Genomic DNA, 12501 nt, shown 5'->3' with positions numbered 1-12501 from the left:
TCTCCCATACAAACCCGAAGTTTCAATATTTTATTTTAAATTATACACATGAAATGCAAATTCATAAAGTTAGGCTACAGACAATATGACGTCAATGATACCACATCATTTAAAGTAAACTGATCTAACGAAGCTTTACAGCACCTTTCATCTCCAAAGCAATCCACAATCATTAGCAAATTGATCCTCAAAACTCTTTTAAAGTGAATTATAACATTTTAGAGATGGGGTGCATGCATGCATGCACAGAGTTAAGGTCCACACATTCAAATGTAGTCTCTTTGGCGGTTCAATAAGAAGCCTATAGGGCCAGATTTTCAGAAGTACTAAGCTTCAACCGGAGCCCTAGGTGTGCCTCACTTCTGAAAAATCAGGTCCTTAGATACCTCAAATTAGGTGACCAATAACTAAAGCATCCAAAATGAGAGATTGCTTTGAAAGTTAACCTGTAAATTACTTGGCCAAAGCCAAAGGGGGACTATGTCAGAGCAAGGATTAGAATTCAAGCATTTAACTCCCAGTCCTCTGTTCAAACCAAGAAATCATACCTTTCCTTTTGTGTTAATGTCTCATATTTGGACAATGGCAAGTTGAAATGTACCATATGTATAGATATAGTATTTAACAAAAGAGAGGCACCTATGCTACTCTAATTTAGTTTGTGAAGCTATTAAGTCACTTTCTCCAACAAATTAAAGACATTTTGAAAGCCTATGTTATAAACTGCAGATTTTACATGCACAATAGATCGTGTTTTATGTGTCAAGGACAGACTGGTAGTAATGAAAAACAAAAGCATATTTTGGCATCCAAATACTTTTTTCCTCAGAATTACATTTCCATAATGAATAGATTAGACAATACTGATTTTAAATAAATCAGTTTTCATTATTAGTTTCCTCTGATGTTATGCTTGTAGGCTTAATATGTTCCTTCCACCATTGGGTATTTGGCTTTCACGAGTCTCATAAAAAAAGCTTGAGCAGCCTGCTAGATATTTAAACTATCAAAACATGTAATGTGTATTTTTTAAATTGGGGATAATCAAGTTGGGTGAATGCAGAAGAAAGAAACCTGGGGGAGAAGGATATGACAATTAGACCTTAAGTAGTCCTTTCTGAAATATGGCACAAATTTAAATTAGACCGTTTTAAACAACCTAAAAAAAACAAAAACAACTCTTGATTATTACACCCCTATCTATCTTCAGTCAGGTATCCTCATCAGACAGGTATTTTGAAGACTCAACTCTGCCTGAATTGAGTCTTATTCAAATTTGGTTGGAGGGAGGGGGGAGAGAAGGCAGAGAGAGAGAGCAATCTTTCCCTGTTAGCTGCATTAACACTAGCTATAATCATCTGTGGCCAAGAGACAGCACACAGAGTTGCTAAGCAACTCTTCTTGGGCCATCTCAATACCAGCTTTCTGCCACTTGGGAATACTTAAATGAACCTAGCACTTGCACATAAAAAAATCCCAGAGGCAATGCATTACTAAATGCAATACCAACTGCAAACAAACTCTTCACAACTGTTTCACAAAGTCTGATCAAGCAAGCCACAGACCCTTCAAGAGAATTTTTTTTTAAATAAACAAGCAATCAGCTTATACCATTCATTTCAAAATCAAATTCCTCCTTCTATTTTGATCACTACTAAATTTAAGCCATGAAGGTTTGTTTTGTTGTCATTTTTGTAAAGCACATTAAGACCTCATGTGGAGGGCAAGCAAAAGGTTGCAAGGAAAAATGCAAGAATTAAAAAAAATGCAGGGAGTATTTACTTTTCCACTGTGACAGTCTGTCCCCCTATGTTCACCCCTTTTTACAGGACTACGATAATTTTTGAACAAAATACGTCTTGTGAGGTATGATTTGAAAACTCAATTTGCTATCCATTACTGTCCTGGTAAAATATGCATGGCCGGCAACATTGTATGTCAAGTTACATGGTTCTAATATATGATATTACTAAGACATGTTCCAAGTCTGGGGAGCAGTCACAAACCAGTTTCCCAGAGACAAAAGGCTAGCCGACACCTCAGCCAGGTGTCAACAAAATCAAATGGACCATCACCTGGTTAAGTGGCCGTTCTTTGGCAGAAAAGAGGGGGGGGGGCGCAAAAAAAACCTACATCTTGACAAAGAAATAGTTTGGGATTCCCATCACACAGACTGTTTCCTGAACCTCAACAGGGGATGATTCTCAACGAAGAAAAAGAACAAGGGAGAGCAGACATCCCAAATTATCTCTCCCCTTTCTCTCTGCCCCCAGCATCCACAATACCTGAACAACAAAGGAAGCTGCATTGGACTGGGGGGAAGGATCCTGATTGAAAGAGATTCATCCAATAAGGCTGCTGAAATGTGGTCAGAGAAATCTTTGCTTTGAATTCATTTAATAATCTAAGTTAGGCATTAGTTGTGTTTTATTTTCTTGTAACCAATTCTGGCTTTTATGCCTCAATACTTGTAGTCACTTAAAATCTATCTTTTTGTAGTTAATAAATTTGTTTTACTGTTAGCTAAACCAGTGTGTTTGGATTGAGGTGTTTGGGAAACTCCATTTGGGATAACAGGATTTGTGCATATCATTTTCTATTAATAAAATGATGGACTTTATATGAGCTTGTCTTGTTCAACAGAGAGCTGGCAGCACGAGACATACATTTCTGGGGAAAGTCTGGAACTGGGAATTTGCTGGTGTTGCTCTGCAATGTAATTCATGAGTGGCTGGCCATAGCACTAATACAATATAACTGGGAGTAACTTCTATGCTTGATGCTATGTGTGAGCAGACCAAGAGTGGTAGCTCTTACAGAGAAGCAGTGCAAAAGGCACCCCAACGTGGAAAACTGAGGAGAAACAGCTGTTCATTGGTCCAGATAGTACCCTGCATGTAATGTCCCATCCACTCCTAAATTTTTCTAGATATTTACCTGTACATGATTTTTCCGCATAACAAGAACCCTAATCTGCATGGGTTGTGGTGACATTAGTGTGGTAGGAAGAAACAGCACTATACAAAGAACAGTTACTTTACAGTAACTGTGGTTCTTTGAGAGGTGTTGTACACATGGATTCTATGCCACACATACTTTCCCTGTGACTAAGGAGTCCTACTCATATAGGATTTTGTATTAATGAAGGAAATAAGGAATGGTTAGGCTCATTCTGCCCATTATGCCTCAGGTGAAGGGGCCCTGCAAGGACATCTGAGGTGGAGGCATGGCTCCAGCTTACACAATTGGCCAAACAAACCTAATCTTTGTTCAGTATCAGATGTATACAAAGCAGCCTGCAAGGAGGTTCTAGCTATCAGCTGTTCCTCTAGCCTGATGGATTTGAGTTCTTCCCTGTGATCCTGTGGGAGTCTTTCCATAAACTGAGACAATTTATCCCGGTGCAGACCAATGCTTCTGGCAAAACACAGAGTGGTTTGCAATACACATCTGGAGACTTGTAGAAGAATAGATTTTTCTGCCAAACAGATCCAGTCTCAGTCTTCTTCTCTTGTTGTTGTTTTAGGAGGCCCTTGCTGCCTGGGCCTGGATCATTCCTGGATAGCTGCTATAACAAAATGAGCCTGGCACCAGATGTTAACTAAAAGGACTCAAAGCCCTTGGGAGGAACTCCATACAGTGTGTCTACCCCTCAGAAGTGGCAGGCATTGATGTTAAAGTCCGCCACAAATCCTCTGCAGGCTTTAAAAATACCTCGTTAATAGACATGACAAGTTTACCAGGCATGGAAGAAAGAAGACTGTGTAGCACCTTGTGAGACTTATCCCACTGGAGAGTAGTGCAAGAAATCTTGGATCTGGGCCATGTGTTTCCATCAGGTCTTGAAATACCTTAAAAGCTGAGGATAGGAGGACTGACTGCCTCATTAGGAGTGGATGATGAAAATGCCACCAGGATCAATTGTTCTTCCATCTCTGCCCATTGATCCTCTTCATTCTTAGACAAAGAGAATGTGGCCACAGGAAGGGGGAGCAGCACAGCACTAGCTTGTGGTCATATATCTGCATGCCCAAAGGCCTCTAAGCATACGGATACTGGATAGGTGTACACAGAAGAAAAACAGGGGCCCCGTTTCCTGTGAGATCCATGGTCTCCCTTGCTCAAAGTAGTCTCTGGAATCAGTCTTTGACTGCCAGTGTAGTGCCCATGGAGGAGGAGGGGATAAGTCTCTACTATGTCTTGATGGAAAAGATTTAAAGAACATACCTCTTTCAGTGGTGGGGCTATCCTTGATATGCTCCGAAGCTCCTGCATCTTTCCTACCAAGTTAGGGAAGCAGATAGTATCAGGCTCTCAACTGTACCAAAATTTTGGTGGCCTAAGACCTAGTTAGTACTGATGATGTTCTATGAGTCAGCAACAGGGACTCCAGTATCAAGCCCACAGACAGGCCACTTGGTGCCCAAAAGGCTATAAGCATCGAAAGGGATGTTAACTAAGTGCTGATACTGTGGGTACCAAGAATGTCAAAGAGTCAGTGCTGGAGAGAAGGTAATTAGTGGTTTTAGCCAACACAGAAAGCACTCTTTTCATAACCACTACTGAGGTGCTAGAAGGGCCCCATCTTAGGCCCATGGCTGCAGAATTTGAGGAGTCTAAATGTCAATTCTTATGTCTCCAGTCTGAGGGTCCCAGAGAAGGAGATCTATGTCTCAACTCCAGAGCAATGCTCCTTCCTAACCCTTCTTAAATAAGTCGGTAAGTACAGTTAACCAATGTAGTCTCTTAGATGTCTCAGCACTGGAGCTCGAGGTGGAATCATGGCTTGCTGGGGCAAGAGGGACTGAAGGGAGAACTGAGCCTTAACTGTGTCCTTCTCTGTGCCCAGGGAGGTCTTCATGGAGCACTTCAGAAAAAACAACTGAACTAGCATCCCCAGCTTTCTGAGGCTGCTTGGAAAAACAGCAGCAGACGTAGAAATGGTCAAGGATATAACCTTCGCCTACAAGAAAAAGGCACTTAGCGTACCCATTGTTGAATGGTACAGATGCATTACAGGAGGGACATATCTTAAACCCTGGAGATTTAGCTCCAGTTCCAGTATATGCACAAGAATGGAATCAATGTGGACAATCACTTGAAGACAATTCTGTTAGTGAAAGACTCCCACTCCTAAATATGGAACACTGGAGGGTAAACCACTTTTGGATACAATGCAATTTAAAATGAGTACCAAGAAAATCAAGAACTTGTTACATATTTACAAACATTAAACACTAAATATAGGGAAGATTAGCTCCTGACTGGTGTACTGGAAATGCAGATATATTTTAAAGGTAACAATTCTGATTTTTTTTCCTGATATGATTGATTAATCAGTCTGAAATAGTAGGGTTCTAACAACCACTTACAGAGAGAACCGCAGAAGTGGAAAGAGGATTACTGACAAATGCTCTGTAGAGCAGTCCATGACCAGGGGTGTGAAGCAAACTTTTTTTTTTGTTGGGGGGGGGGCGCACGCGGGGGGGGGGGGGGGGGGAGAGGGAAGGAACAAAATGGACCGCAGCTTCCGCTGAAGCTTCTATTTTTTCCACTTAGGGACTGGTGAAATCATGAACAGAGTGGGTTGTCCATAATTAGACTCCATGGGAGCCCCTTCAAATGAACATGCTTGAATGAAAGGCAGGTTTCCAAAGCATACACGAGAAGTGTGCAGCACATGTGTAATCTACCACTACAGGTGGCTATTGGTTTAACAATTAATTCCAAAACCAGGAGCAAATTCCTTATGCAGCTAATGCACAGCATTGGCTACTCTACTGACAACAACAAAGTATTCCGCCCGGAGACGGCAACTGAAAATGAGGCTCTTCGCTGCATGGAACTGAATGAAGGTTTGTCATGTTCAGTACCATTGCATTCATGAGAGAAAGCGCTTTCAAATGATACCCAACTCAATCAATTTCTAAGGACATTGTATTATCAAAATTTCTGAAAAACCTGCAGTGAGGGAAGCAGAGAGTCCCCTCCACCACACTACAGAGGGTGACACCACTGAAATTATGATTCTGTAGATTTTTAGGAGTCAAATGACACTGCCCCCTTACCTTTTTATCACTAACTTACCCATGGAATGAGATTTTTTCTACATTATGCACCTAGGCTAAAAAGCAAGAGAGAAGTTAAAATTTTCAGTGTAAGCAGTGACATGGGTAATTTCCCCTTTGGAGATCAAACAAGCAAAGAAGGATTGTGTTGTCTGATATTAATATTTAAATGATCCCAACTATTGTGGGCTCTGAAGTTAACAATTCTTTGAGGTAGATTGACCTCAGCACAAAAAAAAAAAAAAGCTTCAAATTTTCTTCTAGTGTAGTCATTATGGGGTGGTAGTTCAAACCTTTACCTCCACTATTTTGGGAGAAAGAGTTGTCAGCAAAGCCAAGTTAAAAGGGCAGCAGTGCTTTTGATTTGGCAAGGCTAGCTTTTGCAACTGAAACCACTATAACAACTAATGAAAACAGATTTTGAATGAAGTAGCTAAAGTTAGTTAACCCTGAAAACAGAAGATTTCAAAATTTTCCTGACTCTGATATTTCACCCATTCTGCTTAAGATCTCTACAAGTGTGACAGCAACAAGAAAAAAAGGCAGTCCCTCAAATGCTGCAAGATACATATTCTCATGTCACAGAAGTGACCTTTCCAGCATTCTCAATATTCAGCAGGCTATTTCTCAGTCTATTCATTAAAAGTAGCTGCACATCATGATTCTCAAAGTGAATGATGATGCTTAAAATAAGATTAGTTCTTTGATATACTTTTATTCATGATTTTTTAAAGGCAATATTCACTCTTCTGGAAACATCCAATGTCATTCCAATTTTAGCCCAAGGATAACCAGCATTATTTTATCACTAAAATAACAGCGAATTGTCCAAGAAACAAGTTGGTGTCAATCTAAGAGAACCTACAGATTTATCCATTTAAAAAAGGAAACATTTTAATTTCATTCTGTGGAATTTAAGCCTTTTTTTTTAAAAGGAAAAAAGTCATGCTTTAAACTGTTGAATTGTCACGGCTACAATAAAAACAATTCATTTGATATGCCAAACACCAATCAGCTGTCAATCTGCTTAATTGTGAGAAGATATGTTGTTTGCAGCATTGTAACCATGTTAGTCCCAGGATACGAGAGAGATAAGATGGGTGAGGTAATATCCTACTGAGTCTACTTCTATTGGAGGAAGGGACAAGCTTTTGAGCTTCAGAGTCTGGAAAAGGTAACCAGAGTATCTAAGCAAAATAAAGGTGGGACAGATTATTACACGGAAAGGGTTCACACATGTTGTAGACCACTTAAAATGAAATGAGCAATTAACCATCCTCAAACCATTCACCACACAAAGGTCCAGTTTCCTCCAGGACACAACTGACTTTCTCCAGAATCTCACCAACATTAAATTATCTCCTTCAGAACACCATCTGTGCCACTAAGGATGTCACATACACCAACTCCCTCACCACGATGACATCACTGCTTGCCTCAAAATATCCACAAGACAATGGACAACACTCAGAAATTTACCCAAAACACATGACCAAACTCATCTGTTTCACCCTTACCCATAATAACTTTACATTTAACAACAAACACTTTGCCTAAACCATGGGAACAGCCATTTGGGTACTAAGATGGCCCCCAATAAACCAACCTTTTCATGCACCACCTCAAGAAAGAATTTCCAGAAAAATGCACCATAAATCCAATGATATACCTGAGAAACATTTTCATATTTTCATCCTCTGGGCAGATGACCTAAACTCCCTCTCAGATTTCCACCACAACTTCAACACCCACCTGATCCATCAAATTCTCTTTAGAACACTCCCACATAAGCTTCAGGGAAACTACAATCAGTTTCAACCATGGAACCCTACAAATGATTATATACAAGAAACCCACAGTTCATAGCTGAAACACGACTACAAGGCATAAGCCCATGAAGGTGTATGACGGCTTGATTCAGTTTTGTGTTTTTAGGAAAATTATAAACTCATGAAAGTAGAGGCTTTTGGTAGAAAATCATTTGAGCAATGTCATCTAGATTTGGAAACATGTAAATTCTCCACTGGACAAGTGCTATTTGGGTTACTTAGATGTTGTAATTGTTCTGGCTGTTTGAATTTCACAAGGTGGGTGAGGTAATATCTTTTATTGGACCAACATCTGTTGGCGGAAGAACAAACTTTTGCGCTGCACAGAGTACTTCCCAACCAGAGCATCTTAGGCCATGTCTATACTACACAGTTTAGTCGACATAACTGTGGAAGTGAACACACTACAACACTCCTCCTGGAGATTTAACTCTCCTGCTATGCCAACATAAAAAACCCACCTCAACAAGAGGTGCAGTATTTAGGGAGACGTAATTAGAGCAACAAAGTGTTAGCGTAGACACTGCATTGGTTTTCGCCTTAAGGGGCCTCCAGAAGGTGTCCCACAATGCTTATTGTGACCGCTCTGGTCATCAGTTTGAACTCCATTGCCCTGCAGCCAGGTACACAGGCATATGCCCCTCTCTGTTTAAAGCCCTGGGAATTTTTGGAATTCTTCTTCCCGTTTGCTCAGCGTGCACAGCTCACATAGCATCTACCAAGCTGACCAAGCCAGCTCCCAGCAACAAACATGCTCCTACCTGGAGTACACCGGAGTTGGTGGATCTGTTGGGTCTGTGGGGAGAGGAGGCTGTGCAGTCATAGCTTTGTTCGACCCGCATGAACTTTGATACCTATGAGCAGATTGTTTGTGGCATGGAGGAGAAGGGGCACGATAGGGACACACAGCAGTGCTGTCCCAAGATCAAGGATCTGAGGCAGGCGTACCAGAAGGCAAGGGAGGCCAATCATCAGTCTGGTGGTTTGCCAAAGACATGACGCTTCTACAAGGAACTGCACACCATCCTCAGCGGCTACCCCAACGCCACTGCCAAGAGCCCAGTGAATACTTCAGGGGGACTGGAGACAGCGGCCAGCAGAGTGAACCCCGAGGACAATGTGGTGGACAAGGAAGTGGAGTTGGAGGAGGATGGGGGACAGATGACAGGGACATCCAGTGGCGTGGCAAGCCAGAACCTCTTTTTTTACTCCAGAGGGGCCAAGCCAGTCCAAGCACTCCGGCTCTGGCACATCTGATGCAGGAGAAGGAAGCTCTAGTAAGTACTCATTGTGCTTTGATACCTAAGGGAGACATGAGATGGTGCTCTGCTTTTTTTAAAATCAGGGTACAAGAGAGATTAGAATAACTAACACAGGCACAGTTTGTATCTGCTTCTCATTCCCCTGGACAGCTAGACAGAGGGGGCCCTGCAGAAAAGTTTGTTTGTGAATACCGGGATGTCCTGGAAATCCTCCACAGAGCTCTCTAGGAAACTTTCCTGGAGGTACTTTGCAATCCTCTGCTGAAGGTTTCTTGAGAGGGCTACCTTGTTTCTTTCCCCACGGTAGGACCTTTGCCCTGCCAATTGGCAATTATTTCAGCATGCACTAAAGCAGCACATAGGGAAGCAGCATACAGACCTGGGTCTGCAGCTGCACACCTGCATCCTTGGTTACCCTCAGAGTGAGATATCGGCTGCTATCACCCCAGCCTGTGGAAAATGGTGCAAGTATCCAGAATAGTGGCCCCTAGGCACTTGTAGTGATACTCCTCTGTACTACCCCACCCCACCCTTTGTCCCATTTTGCCCCTTCCCCACAGGCCAAACTCACCATGACTGGGACTCTCCCTGTGCTGTGTTCCTGCCATGAGAAAGTGGTGTTTCTAATTTGTTTGGATCAAGGATACAAGTGCACTCACAATAGTGCTTCTGTCTGTTGTTTCTTTAGCTACTGCAGATGTACCCTTGAAAGTCTCATCCTGCACACTGGCTGAGCAGCTCCATCTGATAAGGAGAAAGAAACCGGAGGAATAGGGGAAACATGTTCTGGGAGGTGCTGCAATCCTCTGATGTTTCAGATTGCAAACAGGGACCATGCAAAGAGGTTATCAATGAGAAACTGAATGGATAGCCAGAAGAGGAAACAGGCAGGAGCAGATGATACAGCTGCTCCAGTACCAAAACAGACATGCTGAGGTCCTGAGTGAACTACTGGCAGAAACATCCATGCTCACCTCTCCTTACAGCCCATACAGAGCTGCCTTTCATGCCCTCCCTATACTCCCTCCCCACATTCTTCACATGTTCCCAGGCCGTTGCAGTATCCTATGCACTCCACTCTAAGGGGCATGTTTCACAATGACAGCTGGACATAAATCCAACCAGGAGAGCCTAATTTGAAAATATGCTCTTGATTTTCATGATCCTTGCAAAACATAGAAATGTTTTCATCAGTGTGGAATAAAAGTATATTTATAGAAAGAGAAGGAATCTTTATTAGTCTCCTACGTCTGATGGTTGCCACTGAAATGTATACACAGTGGTAACTGGCACATTTGCACAGTAAAATTTAGGCACACATAGCAATCATTACAAGGTTCATATTATGGTGCAAGAAAACAATGTCTGGTTAAATGCATTACATAAACCCAAATCACTGGGGCTCATTGTAAAAATGCTCCTTTAAAGCCTCCGTGATTCAAACAGCTCCCTGTTGAGTCACTCTAACAGCCCTGGTATCTGGCTACTCAAAAGCAGCAGCCAGCCGATCCAGCTCAATGCTCCATCCTTGTGGAATCTTCTCTCTCTTAGCTTCACAAATGTTATGCAGAGCACAGCAAGCTGCTATGACAGTGGAAATATTTTCCACGTTGAGGTCTAACCTGCCAAAAAGGCAGCGCCAACAACCTTTTATGCAGCCAAAGATACATTCAACAGTCATTCTGCACCTGATGAGCCTGTTGTTGAAGCACTCTTTGTGCAGCCAAGGTTGCTGGTGTAAGGCTTCATGAGCCACGAGAGCAAGGGGTAGTAGGCTGGGACTCCAAGGATCACTATTGGCATTTCTACATCCTCAATTGGAATCTTCTGGTCTGGAAAGAGAGTCTCTACTTGCAGCTTTGTCTACAGGCCAGTATTCCTGAAGATGCATATATTATGCACCTACCCTGACCACCCTGCACTGATGTTGGTGAATCCATCAGAGCTTGCAATACCATAGAAAAATAGCCTTTTTTGTTTATGTACTCCGTCACAAGTTGGTCTGGGACCAAAATAAAGATATGTGCACCACCTATCACCTTCTCACAGGTAGGGAATCCCATTGCCACAAAACCATCCACTATTTCATGCACATTGCCCAGAGTCACAGTCCTTCATAGCAGGAGGTGATTAATGGTCCTGCACACTTGCATGACTGCAACCGCCACAGTGGACTTCGCCATGCCAAACTGATTTGCCACTGACTGGTAGCAATCTGGAGTTGCCAGCTTCCACACAGCAATCACCACTCACTTCTCCACTATTAGAGCAGTACTCATTTTGGTGTCCTTGTGCTGAAAGGCAGGGGCAAGTGCCACACACAGTTCCAGGAAGGTGGCTTTGCATGTCTGAAAGTTCTGCTGTCACTGCTCGTCATCCCATACCTACATAACAATGTGATCCCACCACTCAGTGCTTGTTTCCCATGCCCAGATCAGACAGACCACCGTGTGAAACTGTTCTGTGAATGCCAAAAGCAATCTTGAATTGTTTCTGTCCATGGCACACAGCAGGGTAGCCAACATGGTTTCATTATCAGATTCACAGCTCATGAAGTATTGCAGGATCACCAGCGTTGTGTTCATAATGCTCATCGCAATACTGGAGAGAAGGGCAGGATCTATACTTTCAGACAGAGATGGTGGACATGCAGTTTACAGAGGCTGTTGAAAAGCAGTGAAAAACACAGTTGGAAGCCCATGGAATGATGGGACACAGAAAATTGAATCATGGGATACTGAGCCTCCCTCCCCCCCCCCCTATGACTCACTGTGATCCCTTCCCAGAAAACCCAGCAGCAGATGGTGGTGAGTTGCACTGTGGGAGAGCTACCCACGGTGCACTGCTCTCTGTCGATGCAAGAGCATCAACTGTGGACACACTTCACCAGCACAAGGAGCGTTGGGTGGACATGCAAAAGTGGTTCAATTATAGCAGTGGATGAACATCGACATAACTTAAGTCGACTTAACTTTAAAGTCGAGACATAGCCTAAGCTAAATACAAAGTGGGACAGATTGTTAAGCATAAGGGGATTACAGGTCAGGAGGCCATAGTAGGAGGCCACTTTTAAAATGAAGTGGGCAATTACTTCTGCAATCATAGGTCAAAGGAAGGTTAGTAGGCAGCAGGGTGTGTTACAGACTTTTGTAATAGGCCATAAAAATAGTGTTTCTGTTAAGCCCATGTTTTTTAAGTGTCCAGCAGAGTTATGAATTTCAGTTCCCAGGTTCATCTTTTGAAGGTGTTGTGCAGGTTTCCTTTGAAAATGAGGACAGAAGTCAGATATGGAATAATTACATTGTGAAAAGTGTTCACCATTGTGATAAGGTGTCTCTCTTT

The 12501-nt window shown here is 42.5% G+C and overlaps 1 protein-coding gene across 18 annotated transcripts in view; it reads right to left on the bottom strand.

Moving 5' to 3' along the window:
• ATF7IP (activating transcription factor 7 interacting protein) overlaps nucleotides 1-12501 on the bottom strand; it is a 166436-nt gene that overhangs the window by 123333 nt on the left and 30602 nt on the right. The gene's annotated exons all lie outside the window — the stretch shown is intronic.

Source organism: Chrysemys picta, chromosome 1 (genome assembly GCF_011386835.1).
Source record: "Chrysemys picta bellii isolate R12L10 chromosome 1, ASM1138683v2, whole genome shotgun sequence".
Lineage (NCBI taxonomy): Eukaryota > Metazoa > Chordata > Testudines > Emydidae > Chrysemys > Chrysemys picta.
The sequence above is the reverse complement of the archived record's forward strand: the minus strand, read 5'-3'. Positions and strand labels throughout refer to the sequence as shown.